The 17,979-nt window shown below is 37.5% G+C and overlaps 1 pseudogene; it reads left to right on the forward strand.

The window, feature by feature from the left end:
• Positions 1-453: 453 nt before the first annotated feature.
• Positions 454-17,979, forward strand: part of LOC129085116 (serine/threonine-protein phosphatase 4 catalytic subunit-like) — a 93,425-nt pseudogene continuing 75,899 nt past the window's right edge.

A 17,979-nucleotide genomic window follows, 5' to 3' on the forward strand; every position in this document is an offset into this window, starting at 1 on the left:
ATCTTCTTTAAGCATCACAGTGAAATAAGGAAGGGTTACTTACTACTTTTTCATCTCACAATTGATGAATGTATTATCCACATTTTCAGAATTTATCTGGGGCACCTGAGGCCGTCGATAGCCCAGGATATTAGCACAGAAATTACTTACTCTAAATGTATAGCACAAAGTTATACACTCAAATACTGTATCTGGAAATAATGAAACTAATAAGGCAAGTATGATACAAACATGTATAGTACTATATGTGGAATTTAAAAAACCCCCACAAAAACAAAGGATGCTTCTAACCATACCATAGGGCCTCCTGGTTTACCAAAGTAGGATGAACTGCTTTTGAAACTGCCACTTTAACGGATGGCTGAAACTTGCATTACCCACCAAGTACAATGAAGCATTGAGAGCTGCTCTCTGTAACAACGTGGACATGCTCAGAGGAAGGCCAGGGCCGTCATGGTTGATGACTGTTCATGGACAACGTCCTGGGCTCCTCTTGGCATCATCACCTTGGCACCGGGACTGTGGCTAACAACTGGTCAGCTTGGACTGTGAGCCTCTTGATGAACTCCGAGTCTTAGAACAAAGCCATCATTCTAAGAGGCAGTTTAGTGTGTTATAATGAACTGAAGGCAGAAAGCAAAGGCAGAGAGATACAGGCGCTCTGCTGGAAAGCAAAGTCATTAAAAATAATGAGCAGTCTTTCACTTCCTTCTTTTTATTAACTTTCTGCAAAGGACAACCCGGCAGTTTATTTTTTAGCACAGTCTCCACTTTTATAATATCCGTTAGCAGATGGCTAAAACTTTTCCACAACGTGCTCCACAATACCACCCTGGAAACCACTCTGGACCTTTTCCTTTCCCCCTTTTTCTCTGTGCATCTTAGAATTGGCTTTTGCAAAACTGCCTCTAAGCTAAACAAAAATTTGCCATCTCTCCCCACCTCTAAATATACAAAAGTAGCATTTTAGGGGAGAGTTGAAAGCGCAGAGAAGGACAAAGAAAAAGACTTTAAATGCTTATCGTAAAGTGCTATTTGTTCCAAAGTTCTCCCTCCAATGCTCCTGCTATACTAATTCATGTCGAGGAATCTCTAGGCATGGTTTCGACACTTAATTGTTGGCACTGTTTTGCTATTCAGAATTCTGATAGGAAGAGAGAAGCCTGAATGAACCGTATGGTTGGTTAAAAGCCAAAATTTTAGTCTTGAAGAGATTTCTAGAATGAATTATGAAAGTAACTGCCTCTGAGTTAGGGCTCTGTTCCCTTGGAGAACCGCTGCCTCGGTGCCAAATAGCAAAACGGAATTCTGATCTTTCTCCCCGTAGTTAATAACCTAAGCCAAGCTTTTGATCAAAGGGAAGGAAACACAAGGGCTAAAAACCTAGGGAGATTGTCAGCTTGACCAGAAGTCTCAGTGACCTGTGGGTCCAAGTGACCCAGGCTTCTATTCATCAAAGGGTAAGAGAGGAAGCAGACATTAAAGCACCTATTTTTATGTCAGGCAAGTGTCAGTTACTTTATTTATACTATTTAATTTAATCCTCACACTAACTTCAAAAATTTGGTGTTTTTATCCACGAAAGAGATATAGAAAGTTAGGATTTATTCATTCATTCAACAACTATTTATTGATCAATATCTATGTTCTAGGCATGGTACTGCATGCTGGGGACACAATGATAAGGAAGACAAGTACCTGCCTTTGCAGAGCTCACAGTGTCATGGGAATGATGACATCATGTACATATTTATGAGCCTGATGAGCATTATGGAAGGGCAGCTTTAGGTGCTTGCGCAGGTACAGAAAATAGAGAGATTACTTACTACACTGTTCAGTACATGATTATTGGAAGTCCACGGGATATACTAACTGAAGTCCACTGCAAACGTTTTGCTTGGAAAACCAAGTAGGCTCTTATGGAAATGTTCTATATCTGTGTTAATAAATGGACATGTAGCTATTGAGCTTCATGTAACTGAGGGGCTGAATTTTAAATTCCAATTAATTAAAAATTTAATTTTAATAGTGATATAGGGTTGGTAGCTATCATATTTGACAGCTCAATTATAGGTAATTCCCATGTGGCCAAAAGTACTCTGAAATGCTCCCCCTCCACATCAACTTTGGAGAGATGTGGGCATGAATTAGTCTAGGAAGCTTAAAGGAATTTCTTTCTGGGGGAGTCATATTCTGACTCCTCTAATCTAGGAGTCTTATATTTCCATGTTGCTCCAGGGAAGATATAAGTAGCTTTGAGAAACCAAGTCCAGCCCTGGCCCGTGTGCCTCAGTTGGTTGGAATGTTGCCCTGTAAACTGAAGAATTGAAGGTTCCATTCCCAGTCAGGGCACATGCCTGGGTTGCGGATGCATTCCCCAGTTGAGGGTGCATGCAAGAGGCAACCAATCAATCTCTCTCTCTCTGTCACATTGATGTTTTTCTCCCTCTATCCCTCCCTCCTTTCCCTTCTCTAAAATCAATAAGCATGTCCTCAGGTGAGGATAGGAAGGGACGGAGGGAGGGAAGGAAGGAGGGAGGGAGGAAGAAACTAAGTCCAATTTAGACTATGATTAAATTCATCCCCAAACAGAGCTGTGTTAGTTCTTAAAACCAAACTGTTCTACTGGGGTTACTTTGTCAACACAAGAGCAGAATTCCAGCTTTCCCTGTTACCCCTCATATATGGTGGGTCCTAAACCCTGCTGTAATCCCAGTTAGAGCAAGAGATGGAAGGGCAGATTAACCCCTGATTTTGTCAGTTACCTAAAGAGGAAGAGGATTAAAATACCCAGCTCCCAAAAGCAGAGCAGCAGCTATAGAGAACATCACACCCACGTGCCCATGCAGGTACTCACACACACTTGCACATGCACACACACGGGCATATCCTTAAAAATAAATACCCTTGGGCGTTGGTGTCTCTATTAGACTTGGTTACTAATATGTGCCTGACACAGTTATCTTGTTAAGATTTCTAATCAAGGAATGAAATAAAATAGAGGGTGATTTAAGCCCAAATAGAAATGGAACTGAAATTACTTTAGAGCTTTTGCCAAAGCACCTAACTTACTGAGCTTGTTTTAAAATAAGAAAATGTTATCTACCAAGTAATAAATACAATTAGTCCTATCAGACTTTTTTTTAAAACTTATTCCTGATAAAATTTACTACATTGCTGCTGACTTAAACTCCCATATTTGGTAGGTCTCTTGACCTCAGAGGCACATTCAGCTCCAGACTATTTCTTCATAGCATACAGTCAGATATACTTCGTACTTCTTGGACAAGCTCTGTGTGTCTGTCTTTCTACTTTGGATCTTCTGGATGTTAGTTCCTTAGCCAGCTGCTTGATCTCACATCCTCTAACTATAAGGAGATGCATGTATTTCTGACGTTACTGCCCTGTATTACTCACTCAGCCTTTACTGACAGACCACTGCCTCCGTGCCTGCCATGGGGTCTGGCAGCCACATCAGGAAGCAATGGGAACAGTCACAATGATCTCTTCTCTTAAATGTTAGGACAGGAATCAGACTATTAAAAATGTGATACAGATTGTACTTGAGTATGCTAGGTAGTTGCCAATTATCTCCACAAAAATTGGTCTTATGCAAGCACTATTCAAAAGCAAATTGGCTTGGGGCATGACTGACCACAGATCATTTCATGAGATAATAGTAATAAAAGCTCCCATGTTTAAAAGCCTATGATGTGCTAAGATATTTATTACACACAGTCATCATTATATTCAGTTTTCACAACAAGCAATAAAATATACGCAATAATTCCTGTTTTTCAAGTGAAGAAACATAATAACCTCTATGAGCCTAAACAGCTAGTCTGAGATCATATTGTCTGGAAGTTACAAACCCATTTAACTGCTATGGTCTGCGCTATTTCCATTTCATCACTCTCTCTTCCGCCACTCTCTCTTTCTGTGAGTAAGTTCCCTGGGAAGACAGAGAGAGAAAGAGAGAGGGAGAGGTGGAGAAGAGGGGGTAGAAAGAGAGAGAAAGAGAGAGATGGAAACAAGAGTTGAGGAAGAATGCCAAGTTGTCTAACTTTATCAGGTTAGTAGAAAACAATAAAATGTTTGCCTTTCAATATATGTTCTCTTACCTTCACTTAGTACAATACTAAGGACAAATGAGGTGTTTAGGGAATGAAATAAATTTTTAAAAATATGTTCTCAAAATATTCATTAGAAATATAGTTTTGAGTGGGTATTTTGTTCAAACATTGTATAAGTGCTGGAATACTGTGAAGAACAAGAAAGAAAAGTTTCTTGCCTTTGAGGGCTCATATTCTGGTGGAGGATATGCAATGAACAATGTAAGTCCAGATGGTGCTGAGAGATAAAAAGAGAGTAGAACACAGTGATGTGATCTGATGCTCTAAAGTGCCTGATGATCAGAGAATACTTGCCAGGGAGATGGCCTTTGATTGAAGAGAAAAACTCTAACTAGGAACCATCAAAATCTATGAGGAGAGTGTGCCAGGCAAAGGGACCATCATGTTGCATGGGCAGTCAAGAAAGGGGCGAATCAAAAATGTTTCTTGGAATTTGGTTTTGACCATTTACTGAAACTGGAAGACCTGGAACAAGCAAATTGTTTGAGGGGAAATCAAAAGTTATATTTAATTTCCAAAAGGCATTTCTATGATGCTTACTTTTACCAGGTAGACTAGAAATAAAAAATATCTTAATTCTGGTAATTTTCCATAAAGATTTTATACACTTAGTGAACTCATCAACTATTTTCATTTTGAAACAAAAATACAATAAATGTTTATATTTTTTTTAAAATTAGCTTTATTTTACTAATTTTAATCAAGGAAAACAGAAGTCTTTGGAAATGTCATTTTTACTTTTTTAAGACTCTCAAGACTATTTTTTAACTACTCCATTATATACCTAAACATATTTTTAAAATAAACTTTGTGTTGAATCAAAAATTCAGTTTTCTGTTGGATCTACTCAAAAAGTACATGAAAGGTCATAGCAAAAATCCCCCCCAACTCCTTGGGTCTATGGTCGTTGGATTTAGGGAAGATTATGAATTAGTAAAATCTTTCCTTTAAAAATACAATGATGTATAAAGTCAGTTCTGGAAGAAACAATATAGTTACATTATTATAATGCAACAATTGCTACAAAGATGGCAGGAAAAGTCAGCTATCCTGTGTAGAGAAAGGAGTCAAATCTCTTAAGCCACTTTTGGAAGAAAAAGGGTTTCTTTAGCAGGAAGAGTTCAGGGTGGGGGGAAGGGCAATCTGGGCCAACACAGCAACAAAAGCATGGTTTTATTATTATTATTATTTTTATTATTATTATTATTTTGAGAAAATAAACTGCCACATGACCAGACAATTTAACATTCTCCTGATATATGTACCTTAAGAAAAAAAATCATTTGAATGTCTTGGCATCTGATCCATCTTGATGCTTTGTTGAGTCCTATTAAGGTAATTTCACTCTCCTAGTTTTAGGATGACTTCAGAACATTAGAAATATAGCAGAGTTTTAAAGGGGTGTTGACTTTTAAAGTCATCATTTGTTGCCTTAAAACTGTTCTAAAGAAATTATGTGACAATTATGAACTTAATTGTCTACATATTTGGAGAGAGATTCATTTGTTAGAGCTCTGAAATTTATATAGACAGAATAACTGGCAAGTGTCTGTAGTTCTTATTCTTTAATTGAATATTTTAGTAATATGTAGTACTATCCTCCCTAAATATATCATCTTAATATGAATGCCTTGTCGTTGTAATTTTTCATGTAGTTGGAGTTTCTTGTAAGTATAAAACACATTCAGATACAAACAGAATTAGAATATAAAGTATTTCGTAACTAGTTTTTTAACCTAATGATTGAACGGCCATAAGTTACTAGGAATACTGATCTTATTTAAAGATAATTATAAAATCTAAATAATTAAAAATGTAAAGTCTGTGTAACTTGGTTAATTTCTGCTGACTAGTAATTATAATGATGAAAAATATATCTTTCACTCTGGCTGGTGTGGCTCAGGGCGTTGAACACTGTCCTGCAACCAAAGGGTTGTCGCCGGCTCGATTCCCAGTCAGGGCACAGGCCTGGGTTACAGGCCAGCTTTCCAGTGGGTGGCACGTGAGAGGCAACCACACACTGATGTTTCTCTCCCTCTCTGTCTCTCTCCTTTTCCTCTCTCTAAAAATAAATAAAATCTTTAAAAATATATATATATATCTTTGATAATAACAGTGGTCTAGATAAATTCTAATTAACCTCCTATAGTTAGATTTAGTTGCTAGTCATTGTTTATAGAGTTGAATGGTTTCTCCTCATTATCCTAATTGTAAAAGCAGTAGAGTATGCAAATTACTGGAAAAATTTCCTACTGATAAACTATGTATATGAAACATCAAGTAAGTTAATATATTCTTTTATGTCATTAATCAGTTGGTTAAACTCTCCTAAAATGCAAACTCACAGGGCTGACCCCACCTTTCAAGCCTCCAAAGAGTCATTTACATTGTCAATAATGTAGCCAAGACAACAAATGCATTTTCTTATCATTTCCTTCTAAAAGCCTGGAGGCTTTTAGTTATCCTTGCAGAGACTCTAGATTATAGCCCATCTATAACACTATTTATAATAATATCATCAGAATCCCAAATCAAAACCTGGGGTGGTTAAACTGCTCGGTATGCAATGCAATAAAAGATGAGTTTTCCAGACTATAGTTCTGAGGAACAAAACCTGTTGGAAAAGAAAAGAGGGAAGAATTTCAAGGATTGTTTGTTTTTCTTTTTTAACTTGGCTTTTCTACACTCCTTTTTCTAAGATGCCATTTGTACATACAAATCACTTGAGTTTATTTTTAAAACCCACACAGAGAGATATTGTTTTGTTGTGGTTAAATCCTAGTCAGTAGACACTCAGAGCTTCCCATTGTGAAAGGAAATGAAGGCTGGCTGAGTCTTTAAGAGGCCTCAGTGTACACGTGGCTCCTTTCATCTCAGGCTTGTAATTGTTGTGATTCAGCCTGGAGCTTATTTCCAAAGGTAGCCTACTGAGAAAACCCTCAGTACCTAACCCAAGGTACATTAAAGAAGGTTGTTGCCACAGACGAAGCAAAGTTTGCATTTATATTAATGAGCAAAAGGACAAAGGCACTTTTCTTCATCATCTGAAACTCCTTCAGTTGTACCAATATGTTGTATTGCTGACATCATCCTACAGCTAAAGGATCCAAGGCACTTTGTTGAAATGCAACCAACCATCAAGATGGATCAATGACAAGGGGTTAATATCCAGAATACATAAAGAACTCATACAACTCAACACCAAACAAACAACCCAATTAAAAAATGGACAGGGGACCTGAAGACACACTTCTCCCAAGAAGAGATACAAATGGCCAACAGATATCTGAAAAGATGCCCAACTTAACTGGCTATTAGGGAAATACAAATCAAAACTACAATGACATACACCAACTCACAACTGATAGAATGGCAATTATCAACAAGACGAGTAATAACAACTGTTTGAGACATTGTGTAGAAAACGGAGACCCTCATTCACTGCTGGTGGGAATGTAAGCTGGTACTGGCTATAAAAAACAGTATGGAGGTCCCTAAAAATTAAGAATAGAATTACCATATGACCCAGCAAGCCCTCTTCTGGACATCTATCTGAAAAATTTGAAAACATTTATTAGCAAAAACATATGCACCCCTATGTTCATTGCAGCATTATTTACAGTGGCCAAGACATGGAAACAACCGAAGTGTCCTTTGGTACATGATTAAATAAGGAAGTTGTGGTACATATATGCATAATGGAATACTGCTCAGCCATAAGGAAAGAAGAAATACTGCCATTTGCAACAACATGGATGGACCTTGAGAATAGCATGCTAAGTGAAGTGAGTCAGACAGAAAAAGTTAAGAACCACATGATTTCACTCACATGTGGGCTATAAAACCGAAAGCAACACATGAACAAACAAGAAAAACAAACAAAACCTCAATGACACAAACAACGGTATGGCAGTGACCAGACGGTAAGTGGTGGGGGGGATAGTAAACCATGGAAAGGGTCAAATATAGGTGGATGGAAGATGATTTGACTTTGGGTGGCAAACACATAGTGCGATATACATATCATGTTTATACAAGTGTACACTTGAAACTTATATGATCTTACCAATGTCAACACAATAAATTTAATAAAGAAAAAATATGTATAGTAATAATAATAAAAGATGGGGGAAGGGGATGGGGAGTGGTGGGGAAGGGTATAGGGAGATATATGGTGATGAAGGAGATTTGACTTAGGGTCATGAACACACATGTGTTAGAGATGTGTTATAGAATTGTCCATCTGAAACTGGTATAATTTTGTTAACTAGTGTCACTCCAATGAAAAAAGGAAAAAGATGGATCAGAACCCAAGGCTTCCAAATGAATTTTTTCCTTTTAAAGTATATCTACCTGGATATACTTGACTGGAAGGTGTTAAACCCTCCAGTCATGGGAGAGATTATGTTCTCTCAGTGGTTCCGATTTGTGGGCCTATGTTGGTCCATAGTGCCCTTCCTGGGGCTCTAATATCTGCCTTCTAGGGAAATGCTTTTTCTTATAAGACTAGACTGAGTCTCCTCAAATTTAAATCCCTTCTCCCCAAAGGGTAGAGGATTGTCTTCCTTCTTGCTACCTTTTTAGCATTTGTTACAGTATAGTGTTACTGTTTAGCAACCTGGCCTTCAGATTATATTAGACTGTGAATTCCAGGAGGGCAGAGACATTCTTCTCATGTCTACATCCTTTGTGCACAGCATGTGGTAGACCTGAATCAGTATGTGATGAATTAAGGAGTCATGGTCTGACCATGCATCTAAATTTAAGTTCAGAAAACTGGATCAGAGTGATGCTGGTTCTAAGGTCTTTTGATGATGATACCTTTTTTGCACTTAACACTATGAAGTGAGTACAAGCTTGTCTTAAATGCAGATGTCTCTCAGAAACAGAAGAAAAAATAATAACTAAAAAATGAAGTGGGAAACGAGGGAGGGAATAATATTATCAAAAAAGACAGTAATGTGAAAACTTTTAATGAGCTATTAGCTTTTGTACTCTCACTTTTAGAATATTTCATGAGGATAAGATTTCCATGTACATCTTTGTCCCTTCATTCACTGAATCTTCAAATTGCCTAGAAACTGATTAAGTCTTTGGGTTATTTGGAAGAGGTTATTTCATCTTTCTTCGTAGAAATATATTTTAAAACCCTATGTGGGACATTGCTACCCTGGCACCATGGTCTCTCTATGCCTATAATTACATGTAGTTAAACATATTTAACAACTGGATAAATATTTAATATAAAATTCAACTGATAAATAAAAAAAGTAGACCCTCTTACTTTCTGAATAAACTAAGATATAGATTACATAGACTTGTTTACCAAGTGATAAAAGTTGTAGTACCCTTAGTTCATCAAAGTATCCTAATAATTTCAAGTCATTTATTAAAATTTGGGAATTATTGGTGTGCTCTTTTATTTGATGCTATTGTTATTAATTAAAAGATACCCCTACCTGAACTACAATTGGCCCTAAGAAACACTTTCTCTTAAATTAATAGTACATATTAGGTCTGTGCTGGTACTTTGTGGCTGCCAACAAAAGGTTGGGCACCTTGGTGTAGATCCAGGAGCCTGCGTTTCTCCACCACCAGCATCACCGTTATCACTACCGCCTGCCATGCCACGTGCCTTGCCCCCTCCTGACTCCTGGGCCACATCACAGCAGGAGGGGCCACTGCAGATTCTCTGTCACTCTTCATCCCATCCACTCTGCAGCTACTGAGGGTCGCCCTTGCCCACTACTCCCTGGCCCCATTATGCATCTCATTAAGGAGGATATGGGTTCAGTACTTTAAATAATTTATCCTGTCACCCAGAAGCCCTGTATTTCAATATTTTAATGGCCATTATTTGTAGTAGCGCTTACCAGATGAAGACTAGCCTGCCTAGAATGTTCTAGTCTTTATAGATCACTGGACTAGCAAACGAAAGTCTAATTCCTTTAAGTGAGCCCATCATCTATAACCTGCAATATAATTTCTAGAAACTTGGCTTTGACACCGGTAAACATGAAGTGAGAAGGTGAAATAGACAAGTATTCATGCCATCCAATTTTCATGAATTAACTAAAAATGATCGTTGAGTACAAGTCAAGTACTAGACATATTTTACTCAATCTTTGTAGCAACTCTGTTTTGAAGTATTATCATCATCATATTATAAGTGGAAAGCTGAAGGGCAGAGAAGTTAACCAAATGATCCTAGGACCAATACTCTGAAAGGAGGAAAGACAGAATTCAAATCCCCATGATTCATCTCAGAGTCTGAACTTGTAATCACTACGTTATACTCTCTTCCTACCAAATAAATGATTATAGTTCCTCTAAATGACCAGTCTTGTGTAGTACGATGAATAGAACTTTGGCTTGAATTCTGATTTCATCACTAACCAGTTGAAACTTTAGCAAAGTTATTTCATCACTGTAAACTTCCATTTGCTCATCTCTAAGCTGGAAAGAGTAAAACCTTCATTAGAACATTGTTAGAGGAATTAAATAATAAAAATAAAATGATTACTATTGTACCTGGAACATAGTAAGTCTTTGATGAACATTAGTTGTGCACTTTAAAATGCCTCTCATTAGCACTATGAGGGCAAGGACCCTATCTGGTTGATTGTCATAACTATAATAATCATACTTGCTAACTACTACATATGTAACCCTCATAAAAGGCCAGGCATGCTTTCAGTCATTCACTTACATTAATTCATACACTCCTCTCAACTACCTTCAATATACCTGAGATTGGCATTATGATCATCCTCATTTTATAGGTAAGGAAAGAGGAGCAAATCAGGTAAGTTGCTCGAGGTCACTCCCAGAGACGAAATGGTAGAACCTGGCTTTTCTCTCGGGCAGTCTGGCTCCAGAGTTAGTGTTCTAGCCACTTTGTGCATTCTTGTCGTTTACTAGGGTTTCAATAAATATTTGTAGAGGAATGTATAATTTCTTAAGCTCCACATTTATTATTTCTTTTGTTAGATTTAAACCTCTGATGTCTAAGAAATGTGAAACCTGATGATAGACTGTTATAATTCTTTCACTTGAATATTTATGAATTTGCTTGTTGACCTTACAAAGATAACATATTTTGATAGGAGAAAGAAAATTGCAAACAAAAATGACTGTGGAAAAGACCCAGTTAAGAAGCTAAACTCAAGACTCCAAATTTGGTTTCCAATCTCATTAGCCTCCTGAGAATCTAATACTTTTTATGCATTTAGGGTCAGAAACAATCTGTTTAATAGAAAAAAAACCATGCCTATTTTTATAGATTGGAATCAAACACAAAAATAGAGTTTATTTCTAGAAATTTACAAAAGTTTTCTGTAAATGGATAAAACACAAATCAGAACATAATTCAAATGTGATTCATCTTTCGGTCTAGATTGTCTCGAGGAGGCATCAAATATAATCAATAACTTTAAAAACTTAGACTCTTTAAAGAGAAAAAATCCTCTGATTAAAAAATATTTTTGAATACTCATTCCAGGTGTCCTCAATTTATAGTTAGCTTTGAATATTCATATGTCATTGTACAAGTAGGCAATCTGAAAACTGTTGAGACACGAATACTAAATAAACTGTTTTTAAAAATTAAAAAATTGTTTAGTACTATTGTTTAATATCTATTATTTTTTTGAGGGTTTACACTAAAAGTGTAAGTTCAAAGCAAAATTTTAAATGTCTCCAGTGGCTTTTTTTAAAATAAGAGAAAGTATATTTAAAAAGTCACAGAGGTAGAAAAGGTAAGCCAGCTGAGCTGCATGGGCTCAGGAAAAAAGTTACAGAAGTAAAAGAAAGGCCCTTGGAGCTTAGGAGAGAGAAAGGCAAAGGTAACACACCTGGGGAGAGGCGAGCAGGGAAAGGCAAGGCGTGGGCAGGCTCCAGAGAGTGGGCGCCTGGGAAAGAAGGGGCAAAGGTCCGGGCATGCTCCAGATGCGGAGGGCACACTCTTAAATGATTCTTAAGAGATAAAGCTTCCCTGGTTAGACTTATTTACTTTCTTTTATTGATATCAGTGAAATAATATTTTATCACATTTACTGTGTTGAGAAACCATGAACCGGAGAAACGGAAACAGGTTTAAGTGTATCATCCTGCATGGTGGTAAGAATTTCTTTGAGACCTGAAAGGTTGCCTAATGAACCAATGTCATATAACTAGTAACTTCTTAGGCTAAAAGTCATCTCAAGGCTATCTCAGTCCAATGCCTGAAGTACTCATTGCTACACATGGAGTCAAGTACCAAACTATCTAAAAACTGTTTTATGGGAAAGGGGAGGATCTGAAGACTGTCAAGCCTTAACTAATACTAATAACTTGAAAGCTGGTGCACATCAATTTTTAAAGCTAAAGTTCTTCAGGAGAGATGTAGGAAGTGTTCATTCTTTAGGTCTAATTTTGAATTCTTGGGTGAAGAATACCATCTTGGACTTGTTTCAGAGGTAGCAAATGAGAAACCAAGCACAGTCTACTTTGAGCTTAAGAAATGCTCTCAAGTGAGAAATTCATAAATTTTTTGGGAAGACCCAAAGTCCTACAATGGTAAGATCATGGGTTCTCAAGTAAGACAGTCCTGAGGTGAGTCCTGCCTCCATCTTTACTGCATTTTTTTCTTAAAGGTCCTCCTCTTTAAGGACTGTTCTAAAGACTAAAGGAAGCAACTCATGTAAAGTGCTTAACACAGTGCCTGGCCAAATAAATCTCTGCCCAAATCCTCCATTTGCCAGCTGTCTGACACTGGGCAGTTCACTTATTTTGCTGTGCTTCAATTTTAATTCCTCTGTAAAAATAGGAGATATAACACAAATTTTGAAAGTTTGTTATGAGAATTAGGAAACATGCAAAATTTCTGACATTTAGAGAGTACTTAAATGATAATTGTGATTAGTATTAAGTCTCAATTCCACCACATATGTTGTATACGTATATAATGTGTTATGTTTAAATTTTACAATTTTTAAAAGAGTTATTGGCAAGACTAAAATGCAACTCCTCAATGAAGATGATACACATGAAGTGAGGAAAATAGTTAAATAAATCTCATAAGTTTAACTTAAATTTGTTCAGATGCAATCAAACTACAGTCCCAAACTAAAGTTATTTTTAAAAGTTAGTCTGGCAATGATTTCTTTAAAAGTATCTTCAGAAATTCCACATTATAGAAGAGGCACAAACTCCTTTTGGGTTCTTAGTTAGTCAAGCTGAACACCTTTTGATTTGAAAAGCAATTTTCCTATTTGTATGTTCTGGAGATGCCCCTTGACTTTTTAAAGAGCTATGGTCAATACTACAATGATTCATGTTTTTGTTCCAGTAAAGGAGGATTTCTCGAAGTCTTTCTTGTATTTTCTTAGTTTCACTACTACTCAATACTGTTTGGCAATGAGCACCATATAAGCATGAGAAACTATTTTTATAAGACTATAGGAAAAATATTAAAAATGTGACTTCTAAATATAAAAAGCTTATCTGTGTTTTTTCAAAGCAGAAGCAAATAAGACGTGTGTGCAAACTACAAGTTGGTATGGTTTCAAAGCCAGTCTCTGTGTAGACACAAGACAGCCACGGCAGATCCAGATCCTTCCTGTCTGTCAAAGAAGAATGTTCCCAATGCACAAAGTCCCTACATCCACTTGGATCGGGGATTCATTGATGGGCTTCAGTCACATGCTCATTCTTGAATTTGTGCTAAAGGGATGGACTTTGCTCATTGGTTTAGGCCTAGGTAACAACTCTTATTCTTACGACTGGGCCATAGGGTCCATCGCACCACATGGTCAGAGAGTGAGAAAGAGCTGGATCTCTAAACCAATATCAGCAGTGACTGCAGGATGAGGAGGAAGGGCCCCAGAATGGCCAACAATCAATGCCTATCATTGGGAATTCATACTATTTACAAAACCAGTTCAAGTTTCTCTCCTGTGATTAGATACTTAGTTTCTGAGGACAGGGTTCCCATCACAGCCCCTGACATACAGAAGGCATTCAAACAGTCCACATACAGGCTTTGTTCCTCTTTGCTTTCTTCTCAACACAGCAGCTAAAGTGACCTTGTGAGGTGATAAGTTATATCATGTGAATCTCAGTGTCTTTCCAGTTCATGTCAAATACAAGTCATATTGCAAATGACGCAAAGGGTCCTTCACAGTCTGATCTCCCACTACCTCTCTGTCCTCATCGCCTGCTATCTCTTTATCCTGCACTCCGCTCCAGCCTGGCTGGCCTCCTCACTGCTCCTCCAAAATGCCAGGCCTGCTGCTGGTGTCCCTCTACCGGTAACACTCTTCTCTCAGACAGGCACGAGGCTCACTCCCTCTTCTCCCTTAGGCAGTTAACTTCCTCCAGTACACCTTTCTCTGGCCAGCCTATCTCTGTTGTATCCAGCCCATGAACTCTTGTTCTCTCTTTCCTGTTTGATTTTTCACTATAAACTTTATCACCATCTGAAATACCTACGTTATTCTTTTGTTTGTTTGTTTGTTTTGTTCCCATTACTAGACTATAAGTGCTATGAGGTTTTGGGTGTTTTACTTCACGACTCTATTCCTAGCACCAGAATTATGTCCAGCATGAATGTATGCACAGGAAACATTTACTGAATGAATGGATGATGTTTCACTGCTTTTATTCACCCTCCAGGCCTTAATGTAAGCAATGTTTCTTAATGTTCATGCCCTGGGACAGTGAGGCACTCTTATTCTGTATTTTGATAGCACTTTTGCTATCACTGTTGGCTCCATAATGTAGATGCTGTTAACCTTACTCACTCTTATGCTTAGCAGAGAAAATGTTCAATAATAAGCAACGTTAAGCAAATGACCAATGTCCTGAGTATAACACTTAACAGTGATTGTTCATAAAGGTGTCAGGAAATCTTACATTGTATCAAATTGTCAGTTATTCCAGAGAGAAAAATAGGTAATTTGATTATGTCTCTCTCTTTTTTTTTTTTTTTTGCTATTATATTACTCACCTCATGAGAAGTGAGGTGTTCACCCTGATGGATGAGCCTACTGCAAGTCGAACCAAAGACTCAAACTTTCTTCAGCCATTATTGTTTTCTATATTTCTTTTAGTGCCCTCACTCCAGCACACACACACACACACACACACACACACACACACACACACACACACCCTGAAACAGTTTATTATGTTTACAGCATAGTATAGCAATATATTCATTAACATGAACATACCGTCAGAAAGTATAAGACTTCTAAGTATCTGTTTCTTTCACAAAGTGTTCTGTGGAGTGGAATGAGGCAGGAAGAAGCCTGGTCTAATAGAGGAGAGAATGGGAGGGAGGAGGGAAAGGCCCACAGGAGATGCAGCTACACAGGCCCTCAGGGCCTCACTTTGGCCCGGTACCCCAGGCTGGCCTCCAGCATGACTCAATTTGAAGCCCCCTCAGAAGACTTGGCGAGCATTACTTCCTGCCCCAGTCAGACTTGGCTCAACAATTGGAACAGGCCAAAGCCTGCAAAAGAGCCCATTAGTAGATTCAGCAGTCAGGAACTGGGGGAAGGGAAAGAGGAAATAGGCAAGAACTGAAACCTGTTAAAACAACATTAATTCCCCATATGTGTCATCCTTTATCAACAGAGCTCACATTGAAGACTTGTGAAAGATTTGAAATTCTAAAAAGGATTTTCTGTGCTGGACACTCTTTCATACCCAATATAAGACACAGATAATATTATTTTTTCTAACAATTATAAACCTGAAGATGTTAGAACATCAAAATTTCCCAAAAAAGACATCTGAAATAGTCTGACACTGTTAGTCTAGCCTACAAAGACTGTATGAGTGGTTTGAAGACATTATGTGTCTATTTGTATATTTGACTAACTTGTACATGAAAAATACACCTATAAATATCAAAGAAATTGGAACAAAAGCCAGGTACATATGGGGTCACACTGAGAAACACAAGTAGTTAGTTCAAAATACCAGCTTCTAATACTATTTTTAAGAGTGTTTAGGTACATACTGATTTTTTTAAAATGGCAGCATTACATACCTAAAATATTGTGAAACTTGTTGGTTCTGGGTAATAATAACAATACAACTGATACTGAGCACTCACTATAGGTCAAACAAGACATTTAAAAATGTTGTAGATAACTCATTTAATCTTCATAACTGATAAACTCACCCTGCCTGGCTCTCTCACTGTACTTCTCTGGGCATAACAGCCATTTGGAAACATCTAGGTTTCCTTCTTAAATTCCCATTCTCTGATGACTTGCTACTCTTAGTCATCCTTCACCTTGGCTTTTAGTCATACTTCAGACTGTAACATTTGCTCTGACTCTTGGATCCTCCTATCACACAAGAAAAGTGAGTTTGCTTTATACTTCTAATGTGGGTTATCTCTCTGAACAGGTTTGGGATTTGCTTTTATGGTAAAAACTGAGGATTGGCCCTGATTTTTATTTCATGCTGTTTTGCAGCTGGGATAAAACAGTCTGGATGTCTAGAACCAATCCGAATATTGACAATTCCATAAACTAGTGCACCATATGCTAGCATATATAATGTCTTGGAGACACATTTACCCCCATAGACTGCGACCAAGATTACCTATCTTTAGAAACATTCCAAATGAAGACTTCTCAAAATGGTTGAATGCATCCTTAGACTCTTCTCAAATCTTCTTATAAAGTTATAATTTTGCACCAGGCATATGCTACACACAGCTTGGCAAATATTATCCTTTGGCTATTTAAACTTAGTTGAATTGTAAGCTGGAGACTTATTCAGGTGGTATTGCCTGATATCCTAAACCAGCCACTGATTTGTTGGGGGAGATCAGGCACCCACCGTTGTCAACCTTCTTTATGTCTCAGCCATGATTTCATGAGCAGCAGCAGCCCCACAGTTACTAAAGGGAGGAGGGATGTCTCACTCATTGCCCTCTATCTAGACTTAGTGAAAAACTTGAAAGACAATTATGATTTTGCCTTGGAAGTTAATTCAACAAATGCTTGTTAAGTATAAATTATGTTGTAAGTAGTGTGATAGGCTGTGGAGATATAAGAACAAATAATAATAATAACACTAATAATAATCATTAAGCTCTTTGCTAAGCATGGGAGATTATTTGATCTTTAGAATATTATGATAATTACACTACAAATATCCTATCATCTCATCTTTTAATGAGGACACTGAAGCATAGTAAAGTAACTTGTTCAAAGTCACTCAGCTAATAGGTATTGTAGTGCAACTGGATTCTAGTTCTGACTTCTGTCTAAATTCAAGGTCCTCACTTTGACCACTCCATGCACAAATGTTTATAAAAGAGATCAGAAAGATGTGCAAATAATTTTAGTACTATTTATTTTTGTTCTTGACCCATACATTTTAAAAATTGCTCTTTTATAGGTATTCTTTGGCTCCATCAGTGCAGGTGGAGTTAGAGAGTTCTGCTCTACAATACCCAGGGCTCAGCTATACTAGGCTGGTAGCTCCATACTGAGAAATATTGGAGGCACTCTTTCTAGGTTGTTATACTGCAGAACTAACAGAAACATTTGACGCATGATTGTGTGGCTTTGAATTTTTTATTATAACTCTTGATGACAAGAGCCCCAAAGTAACAGAAACCATGGCTGGCTGTTTGTTTCAGCAAATGCTGAAAAGTAGAGGTAGAAGGTGAAAAACCTATTATTTTTCCTCCCATCAGTGTTTTAGCATTAGAGATTCACAACAGAGTATCATCTTGATTTTTAAAGTTCTACCTAAGACACAGGTGGCTATCAACCACTGGACAATACTGCCCTTCATTGACAATGTTTTTATTCCTTTTCAGTTATTGGAGCTATTG

This window comes from Pteronotus mesoamericanus, unplaced genomic scaffold (assembly GCF_021234165.1).
Source record: "Pteronotus mesoamericanus isolate MK-2021 breed Mesoamerican mustached bat unplaced genomic scaffold, CSHL_Meso_final scaffold_21, whole genome shotgun sequence".
In the NCBI taxonomy this organism is placed as follows: Eukaryota; Metazoa; Chordata; class Mammalia; order Chiroptera; family Mormoopidae; genus Pteronotus; species Pteronotus mesoamericanus.